Raw genomic sequence first — 10,831 nt, forward strand, 5'->3', positions numbered from 1 at the left:
TGACAAACACCCATTAAAACCTCCCACAGAAAAAGCAGATTTAGCACAATCCACCTTGCAAAGATGTGTCATGAATAAAGCTCACTGGTTTTGGTTTTCCTGCAGATTATGACTGAAAAACACCTAGATTTTTTAAAAGATGGTTTTTAAACAGATTTTCAACTGGGTTTGATTTGCCTAGACAAAAACTGTTGTGTTTCCTGCTGCAGGAATTCACCACTCGCAGTATTTATTCAGTAGACAAGGTCCGAAGAACACAGTAAATACAAACCCCCCCCCCCCCCAAACTCTGTTTTTGTCAAGTGTTTGTTATTATGCAATTTCTCCTTAATTTCAAAACCTACTGTTTTCAGCATGTTCTCAGTTGTACCTGTTGGGGGTGGGCTCCCAGTGATGAAGCATGTCAGTATGGCCTCGGTGCCGCTGGATGCTGTGGTGTCTTCAAGGGGCCTGTCAAACCTTGGGCCCTCAGCTCGCTCCTCATCAGATGACAGGTAGGAGTCATCAGATGAGCCCCCTGAAAACCACAGGTCAGGTTTATTTGGTCTGTACTCTGTTACCTGGTCTCCTAAATGGGTCAGCCCCTAAAATTAGTCACGGGCTAGTTTCTTTTTTCAGGTCCTCATGTGAAATGAGTTCTATCAATGAGTCTGTGCCCTGCAGCAAATCTGTGTATTGGATTTATTTTTCATCGTGGACAACATGACATTCAATTGCTTTGTCCAGTTTTAGATCCATATCTCCTTCTTTAAGTGCTAACTCTACAGTTGCTATTTGTAGTGCAGTATACAGTATTTATTTGTTCCAGTTCTTTAAAACTCTGTTGCAAAAAGTGTTGAAAGTTCATTGGGATTAGAGTTTACATAGGTATACTACGGTTATTCGTTTCACTGCTTATAAAACCCATCACAAAGATGCTACTAAAACCTTTGTTTTGAGACTGATATACTGTGCATGGCGTCAGAATGTTGTACGTCTTGTATTTGTGTGTAAAAAAAAAAAATCTAATGCTTTTACTCATTTGTTAATCATTATCCTGACCCCTTAACCTTGGAGGATCCCACCCCTACAGTAGGTTGGGAAACACTTGCTTCGACTAATAGAGCAAAAGACGCCTATCAATTAAGGCAAGCATACCCCAAAATATACTTCCATATAACACATTGACAGACATTTCACAGTTTCCTCTTTGACTTTAGCTGGTTTTCTTGCCAAATGTATCCCAAATTTTAACCAAATTTCGAGAAAATGGGCAAATGACAATGCTTGTTTCCATCCACTACATCATCATGATTATAAGGAGTTGCTTCATCAAGATAAGCAGCAGGTGGTGCAAATTCTGCAGTTGGAAAACTATTACATAATTACAGTGGAGGAGGGCACGACAAGATGATGTAATTAAAAGAATTAAGTCAAACCTCAAACTGTGAAAAAAAATGCAGAAAACACGATAGAAATAAGACATTTCTGTTTGTTTCATGCATTAAGGAGAGGAAGGTTGCATCAGATTTGCATGGAGTGATGAGGAGATGTTTTAATCTGTGGAAACACCTTTTTCCTCTTATCTCAGAGCGGAAACAGCTGTCATGTGAGTTAAATGTGGCCATTAAGGGAACTGCACCATAATGCAGTTGTGCATCGGCTTCAACATTCATCTCTGGTGGCTGCTGCCTGTTTTGGCTGAATGTAAGATTTTTGCAAAAGCACTAATCAACAGTCATCATGAGATATGTCCTACCTTCCTCTGGAGATCCGGGTTGAACAGAACGGCCCTTCTTGCTCTTACGAAATTTGCCCTCTTTTCTTCTGGTCTTGGTCCCCTCATCCCTGTCTGCCACACATTCTGTCTCCATGGGTTCATCCTCCACCAGGATAGTGGGGATGTTCAATTTCAAGGCTGGAGACGTCCGACCAACCTCCGCCTTCCTCCTTTTCAGGAGAGGGCTGATGAAAGGAGTGGGTGATGGGCTGAGCCGGGGGGGCTTGGGCGGATACTGGGATACTGCTTCCCTCACAGTAACTGGGGATGCTCTCTTCCCATGTGGGCTTGGTGATCGAGGGTCTGCTTTGTTGTCCGTCTTTGTGTCCGTCTTTGAGTCCGTCCCTACATGTCTGAAGGAGGATTTTTGAGATGTGGCAACAACTGTGTCTTTGTCAGCTGCCAGAGAGCTTTGTTGGGTTTCCCTGTGTGCAAAGACAAGAAAACTGTTATGTAATACCGATAATCTTGGAATAAATATTCAAAGTAGTGTAACATGAATTTCAACGTTGCATCCATATTTGTGGTGAAATAACTAACCTCACAAAGAAAAATACACAAGACACACGAAATTATGATTTTGAAAGCACACAAATTCATCAGTAAAGATAATTCTCCAAACCTGGTGAGGCTTGTCCTAGTGGCTGTTGGCAATGGTTGTCCTGGTAACTGGTGAACTGGTGCCGTCTCCATGGTAACAAAGATTTTCCCCGTGCTTCGCCGTGATGAGCTGTCCATTGGGTTCCCCTGTGAATCTGGCTGTGTCATCTTATGCTTTTCAGAGTCGTTACTTTGACTCCCCAGACCTTTGCCTTGGGCCTGCAGAGAAATCTGCAATGTGCTGCTCCGGTCCCCCTCCCCATCTTTTCTGCCATGCTCAGCTCGCTCCCTTGCCTCCAACTTTTTAACCACTTGGGGAGGGATGGGCTCTAGTTTCCCCCTGGTCAGCCCCTCTTTCTGTGACAGCTGCTCAGTGGAATACGCCTTCTTCAAGCTTGGCTTCCCCACGAGTTTCTTGATCCTCTGTAGCTCTTCGGCGAACTTGCTCTGGTAGCTCTGGACCCTCTGGGAGTAGCTCGTCTTGTCCTCTAAAGAAGAGGCCCGTTGCTTGAACGCTGCCCTTTTCTGGGCTGCGCCCTGCAGGATATGGCCTTCCTCTTTGCTAGGGCCTTCTTTCTTCTTCCCGCTGTCATCCAAGTCGAAGGAAGCCGGGCGTCCAAATCCAGATCCTAGTACAGATCCGACTCCCCCGGGAAGATCCACACTAGCCCTTCGCTCCTCAAAAGCACGGACCTTGTCAAAGATCTTGGGCCCAGCACGAGCTAGTTTGGGTGTCATGACAACACTGTTAACAGTTGATGCCTGGTCTGTCTTATAAGACTGGAGATCTGAAGGTTTGGTTTTATCCAGTTCTTGGTTTGGGGTATTGATGTTGTTTTTGTGTGTACTGGGAGGTGGCTGGGGAGCAGACAGGGAGGCATGGGGGGAGGGCCTCTGTGATTCGTCAGCTGTTTGAGTCCTAGAGGTGTGAGGATTGAGGGGAAATGGAGGAGTGAAGTTAGAGCTCTAGTCCAGTTGCTGTAGGTGTTGAACGAGTAATAAAGAAGCAGAAGAAACTCTGTTTGAGTCACTTTGTCTTGTTATTTTTTCATGTTCACCAGTGAGTTCCTTGTGTTTTGTCTGTGCTCTTTGTGTCTCATTTTCAGAGAGCAACATAGTAGACAGTGTAAAATTAAATGGCAGAGAAAGGAACAGAAATAAAATAATGTTGTCCACAAAGGAACTTAATCTAACTGTAGTGAAGTGGAAGACACTCTAATAACAGTAAGAATTATAAATTGGCGGCATGTTGCAGCAACAAAAGTGCATATTTACAACATGAGCTCTTACAAAATGGCAGAAAAATACCCCTGCTTTAACTTCAAATACAAAAACATCATGCCTAAAAAGAAACTGCGCATCACATGATCATTAATTTGTGAGAACATTCATGCTAATATTAGCTTGGATCAAAGCCAGCAACCCATGCATGCCACAGCAAACCTATAAAGACATGGTGTTAATCCAAAAGTGAGGGGCTGCTCTAGAAAACATGCAGTGGGTAAAAAGAGTAATCACAGTTTTCAGAAGTGCTGAATAATACATATTAGCAGATTGTACCATTGTGTCCTCTCTAATGGCTATAAGAAATATTAATGACAATTGATAAGACTTGAAAGCAAACCACACTCACAGCAAAAAAAAAACAATGAGTCAAAGGAAAGTGTGATATCAAAATAAAAGCATGAAAAAAGCTGGAATATATGAAATAAGTAAATAATGAGTCACTTTTGCAACTTAGAACATATGGAGTACAATTTTTGCAAGTTGGGTCTATGGAGGATATAATGTCTTGTCTGATGTGTCAGTTTTCTTTGCAATTTGGGGTTTGTGGCCAGTCTTTCTTGTTTTTAGCGGAATCCTAAAAGTGAGATGTCATGTGCTATAACGGCATGGAAAATGTTCTCCCTCTGTAGAGGCTGAACATGCTCCCATAGTAGTCGCTGCCTACAGAAACACTTTCCTCTGACCCCTGAACAGGCCGGGCCAGGTTAGCGTGAGAAGCCCGGATCAGCGGCTCCACACCCAGGTGACGGACAGGGGGGGCCCCCTCGGCGGGAGCCCCGCCGAGGGCTTGCCTGGCTGGGTTTGTGGGGTCCAAGTGGGGCCCCGGAGGGCGGGAGCCCAGGGCGCGGAGCTCTCGCTCCACCACAGGGTCATAGGCCCCAGGGAGGGTCGCCCTGCGATCTGAAGCATCTGGGTTATAATCCATCATCCCGCCTCCTTCACCTGGAGGAAGACAAGAGAGAGAAGAGAGAGAGGAGGGAGATGCTTTATTAAAGTTTGGCCATCACGTATGACAAAGACAACAACTCCAATTCCTTCTAACTGTAGGTCAAGGTTGTTTGGAATTAAATCCAATAAAAAGATGAAAACCAAAAATGTGTTCGTCTGTCCGCATGAGCTTCCTCATCTGTTCCTCTCAGACCCGAGCCCACTGGTTCCTACACTACTGACCACTCGTCCTGATATTTTTGAGAAAGCTGTTTTATTGGACAGCAGGACAGAGCATGTAGGATTGACTCAAAATAAACTACAGTGCCTGCGATCATTCGAATGAAGGAACATGTCATCCAGTGCAACAGTGTGACTCACTGATGTGTTTTTAATTGTTTTTGTGCAACAATGGAGCTCTGTGGCACAGAAGAACAAGAAAAATCAGGCTCCGGAGGCAGTACTTTAGGACTGACTCATTGTTGGTTTTGGTCTTAAAGGATAAATCTGGTGATGTTCTATGTGAGAGACAGATGGTAAGAGACAGATAAACCTTAAGAGAGCGTTTAAATCGTGTTAATTAAAAGGTCAATTAATTGTCATATTTTTAATTAATTATGGAAAGGTGGAACATCAGTATTAAACCTTTAAGTCTATATTTGTTTAATGTCACACCTTTTGTCAATTGAATATGTTATAGCTTAACTCCATTAAGCTCTAAATTTAATTTCTGGACTTTCTTCTATGACTGTTCTTTTCTCCTTTTAATTACATTTTTATTTTTGAAGCATAAAATATATAGGAAAGCATGGATAATCAAGGTTTATGCTTGCTAACTAAAAAGCATGTTAGAGAAGATTACCTAATTAACTGAAAGATTAATCAATTAAAGGAGGAAGAATCCTGAGCTGGTAGAAAATTAACTGATGTAAAACGGACAGCAGGAACATCGTTAGCATCAAAAAAAGGGCAGGATGGATAAAGAGTGTATTGATTGCTTGACAACAGGAAATGAAACAGAAAGTGTAAGGGCTACGTTGTGGAGCGTGCACCACTTAGATCCTCCCCGATCGCAAATCAGGTAATGACTGACGTTTTAGTGATGAGCAACGGAGACAGGAATGCTTCGGCAGCGAAAAGAAAGAGCAGTCAGCATCTTGCGCTAACGACGGAAACCTTGAAACAGCGATGGTGTTGAGGATATAAAACGACAGACTCCTATTGCAATCACAAAGGATACTGACTCAGCGCCACAATCTGAAAACAACGTACATCAGTTCAGGCGTTTCTGAGGGGCCACCAAGCAAACTATCACACACTTCAGGGCCTTGACATATTGAGCTTCAAAATGCTGCTTTCATTTCTCTGCCAGCCAACTTAGTCGCACCTTTCATTTTTACTTACAGAATACAGAGCGGGCTTTTAGTGCTGGGTTCTCAAACATGTCCACAGGATCTAAACGACATCCATCTGGAAAGAACCCAGGACTGAAGGTTCTTCATAGGAAGAAAATGTATTTCTGGTTTCATTCTGGTTTGTGTATGCAGCTGAGGCATCCTTGAAGAGAACAAATGATGTATCACCTCATCTCTCCCTCATTTGATATTCTCTTTCTGTGTTTTTTTTTTTTTTGTTGCTTGTCTCTGGAGGGGCGTGATGAGGGTGTAGTCAGTCCGCCAACACGAAAGCTTAGAAAGTGCAAACACCGTGTACGAGCGAGGGAAGAATATAAAATTTCTTTGTGGTACGGGAGAAGGGTGTCAATATTTCTGATCTATATTGAGACATCCTGTTGCCTGGTTAGGAATGGGTGGTGAGGGCATGCAGGCTCTCTGACGCCAATGCAGCAACACCACTTTAGCAAATAAGTAAATGCTCTTTCAGGAATTCTTTCCTGTGCAACGCTGACAGGAAAAGGCTCACTAGCTTATGATTGGTTAACATCTGCCAGTCAAGGAAATGCATCAAGAGATCATGAGTGAGTGAATATGACATTTCTTTGGCCCCCTTCTTGTCTTTAGGCTTCATCACATTGGCCTTTAGGCCAGTGAAATTACCTCACACTCCAATCTCATTCTGTTCTTTAAACCTTTTCGCTGTTTTATTTCTTTATTCTAAACCTGGATCCCCATTAGCTTCCACAAAGCACTCTTCCTGAGGCCCACAAACAAACAACAACAATAAAAAAAAAGACACCAATTCTGCATCAAGACCAGAAAATCCAATAGAAAGCAAACATACAAATCCAAAAAGTGAAATTAATGAATGAAAACAAAGACAGAATGATGCTTTTGTGAGGGAATTATCAACTGCTTAATGCAAAAATAGTCAACAGATTAATCAAACAAATAATGATTTGTTGAAGAAATACTGAACAGGGTATATTCTGTCGTGTCACAGTGGACCAATGGAGCAAATATTCACACTCATGAGATGTGAGCTTGTGTCTAAACCCTATCAATACAATGGCCTGTTACAGGAATACATACGTAAACACACACAAGATTCATTTCATTGTCTCACATTGTAGGAAATTTGGATCAGGCTTCGACCAATTCTGCTTCCATAAAAAATATTTAATCTCAGGTGACGTCCTTCAATATCTTGTTTGAATAATCTTGTTAAAAATCTTTGTCTGACCAACAGTCCAAACTGCAAAAATGCTCAGTTTACAAAAAAGTCCTCACACTGGAGAAGCAAATGTTTGACACTTTCCTTTAAAAAATGACTCAAATGATGAATCACCAAATAAGCAGCCTTTGATTTTCTTGGTCAATCAATTAATCAATGAGCCGACTGATCGTTTCAGCTCTCCAGACCTGCAAGTCAACAATCCAAATTGTGTGGAAATGAAATCTAGCGAACAACATGGCATGACAAGTCTCATATAATAACTAATCACTGAGTCCATCCACTTACTGAATTTACTGAAGCTCAATGTCAGCTGATCAACACAGCTCAATTCAAACTTAATGCTCCACATTTATATCCTAATTGAATTCTGGCAAAGCACAAAACATATATATAGTGAAGTGACTGGTGCCATTAGCTTCAGCATCGTTTATCCAGCCTCACTTTTCTACGCTGCATGTTCCCTGTGGAGCCACACAGTCAGATCCAGACCTGAGACAGGTTCCCTGCTGGAAACTAGGGCAGTGTGTCACACAGTTGCATCACACCATGAGGGATTCATGCTTTCTGCCATATCGGATTTTATCCAAGGCACGTCTTGGGCCAAGCTAATAGCAGCCCTCCATTAAATATATCAATGCACATTGAATCATAATGTTGTAGAAGTATGTTTTTGGCAGCAATGTTGGTGCTGCAGTAAATCATACTATCACCTCATAAATAAGGTTTAAAGAGCTGCTGAGTATGTGCATGCTGCACTCTTTTCTTTTTGCTGTATAATGTTTTTGCAACTGTAAAAATATACATTTAAAGAGAAGCTGAAATGTGAGCTAATCTGTGGAGTGCAACACTGTGCATGTTTTTAGATGTACTACCTGAAGGTCCTCTCCGTCCAGCCTTGTCTTGGTGCCTCCCGGGCCCTTCTTTGGTTTCCATCTGAGGTTCTGTGGTCTCATCCTCTGTGGTCTCAGAGTCTGAAATAAAGAGATGTCAAACACAGAGGTGAGTAAAGAAGGAGAACGAAGTTGGAAATTCAGGAAAAAGAAATTGAGGTTTAGGAGAAGAGCAGGCTGAAAACAACATCAGAGTCCCGGTGAAAATGACATTTCACATTTACTTAGCAGCACAGAGTTTGATGGGTCCTTGAAAAGAGCCGCGGAGAGCCCCTGGAGTGAAATAAATGGGCTGAAGCTCAAGCGTGACATGAAGCCAGCTGCGGCTTATAAAAATACATGGCTGACATGGAGGGGAGGGGTATGTATAGACACTCTCTCCCTCGAGTTTTGATCCATTTGACTTTGGTCACAAAGAAGCAGGGTGAGCTTAGTTTCTATATTTAGACTGGTCGCTTTGTTCCTTTTATTTTTACTTTATTCCATTTGGAATAACAATAAATATGACCCATGTCACCGAACAAAATCACAACGCTTCTTAAACAAAGCAGATTTACAATTCAACTTTTCGAACAGCACAAAAGAATCAGAAAATTCGAATGATGTCAGAAAACTAAGACTGATTTATCTTTCTTTTTGGAAAAGATCTTCACATTATAACTCCAAACCTAAACTAAAATTTGACTAGCTTTCAAAATTATGAGTTGACCTTTTCAAAGGATGAGCAAACATGAAACAACATGAACTGATGTTTCTGTGCAGCAGTGGAGAAACCAACCACTTAGAAAGTGAACTTCTGAATGGGAGACACAGTCACAGAAAGACCACAAAAATGTAACATGTGCCAGCAAAAAGAAAGATGGACCACAGTCATTTGACTGTGGTCTTGATTTTATAAGGAACACAAAGAGACAAATGTGGGGCTGTGGTGGCAGTGCAGACAAATAAAATATGATGAGGAGTGCTAATTTCTTGAGGAGGGTGAAAGCACAATAAAAGGAAAAGGATGGAGAAACAGAAACCACAGAAAGGGTCAAAACAACCTGCCTGAAACATCTCTGTGAGATCATATTACATCAGCAGGGTGAACACAGGAAGCTGTGGACGGACGGATGGGATGGGAAAAGAAAAAGACAAGCAAACTAAAGATGAATCAAGACAGGCAGGTTTACCATAGCTTTGCTTTCGGCAGGAGCGGAAAACTTCGCTTCCATAGTGGCAGCAAGAGAGGGCAGACGGGAGAGCACCGTTACTATGGAAACCAGCATCTCTCTCACCCACACGACCAATCCTCTTCGTACCCATTAGTGTCTAAAATCACCAGCCAAACTGCTGGGTGGCTGACAGATATGTTTACTGGTTAGAGAGCTCGTGGAGGAGGAGGACGGCAACCACAAAATAGGTTGCACCTCATTGCGCCTCACATCAAGTCAGATCCTGATTAGATAATTCCAGAAGGTTCCGCCTAATGATAAGAAAGCCACTGTAACATGAACAATCACCATTAGCTCATTACATTGCTAGCAGCATGTGTGCGTTTTCCTGGGTGTGGGTATGTAGATCCACCCATCTGTATCAAATGAAGGTAAATGGCTTGCACACCAGGCGAGGGAAATCAACTCAACAACAATTATGAGGGAATATATTTCACACTGTATAGCTTGTATTGTAATGTGAATATGATTTGGAGTCAAGTATGGCAAGCCGCTGGTTTCGCTTTGATATTGCCAAATATTATATCATAAGCCATCGAGGCCAGACATTATTCACTCAAGGATTTTATGCAGAGAGGTTACACTGTGATTAGAAAAATATTGCTTTGTGTGGGTGGATGTACAATAATAAAACCCACTCTTATTGTAAGCTGTCAAGCAGTAAATGTATATAGGTAGACTAAAGAAATACAGATGTTCTACAACAGCAAGTCTGTTATATGAAAGAGTTATTACAGGAATAAATCAAAGTGAAGGACATGCTGTCAAAAGCTAAAACACAAACAAAAACAAGGGGAAAAGGCCTGAGAAAACCATGAGGAGGCAACAGTTTAGATTTTGAACAGAAAACAAGAGAATAGACTACAGTACAATTGAGGAGAATTGGTGTAAAGCTCATACTGACAACACACCATGGGTAAATCTGCCAAATGTCCGTGTGGAATGCCCAGTCCTCTGAAACAAGATACAGAGTACAGTGCATTATTCAACAGGAAACACAACCAAAGATTCTGTTTTACACAAAACACGAGAGTGCAAACTGCAAAGGTCCCTTTTACCCAAAAGTACTGTTGTTGTCGTATCCACGTCGTGTGAATAGTAGCATGATTTAAACATGCACATCTGTCACTGTTGAGAAATCGCCCTTGTGTACGAGGAAATGTTATCCAAAAGTTATAATGGTAGAACCTATAGAGTTGGGAACTGTGTGGCAAGAAACACTAGATATTATGACAGCTCGTGGTACACTCCTTGAGCGTGGTATATCCAATTGCTTTACAATGCAGACTTCTGAGAAACTGCAGCATGATATCATCATATCACTGTAAGTTTCACCTGGAGACGAGTGGATAAATGTCGCTCAGTACGGGTGTGCCATATAATATCCTGCACTGTAATATCAGTGTCAGTTTTAATGCCATAAAACAAATAATAGATGGCAATATTCCAACTTGCTGACGTAATGATGTCACATCGTTACGCACAGCAACGATAAGCATGGCTGAAAGGGAAGGTAACAT

Source organism: Chelmon rostratus, chromosome 24 (assembly GCF_017976325.1).
Source record: "Chelmon rostratus isolate fCheRos1 chromosome 24, fCheRos1.pri, whole genome shotgun sequence".
Taxonomy (NCBI): domain Eukaryota; kingdom Metazoa; phylum Chordata; class Actinopteri; order Chaetodontiformes; family Chaetodontidae; genus Chelmon; species Chelmon rostratus.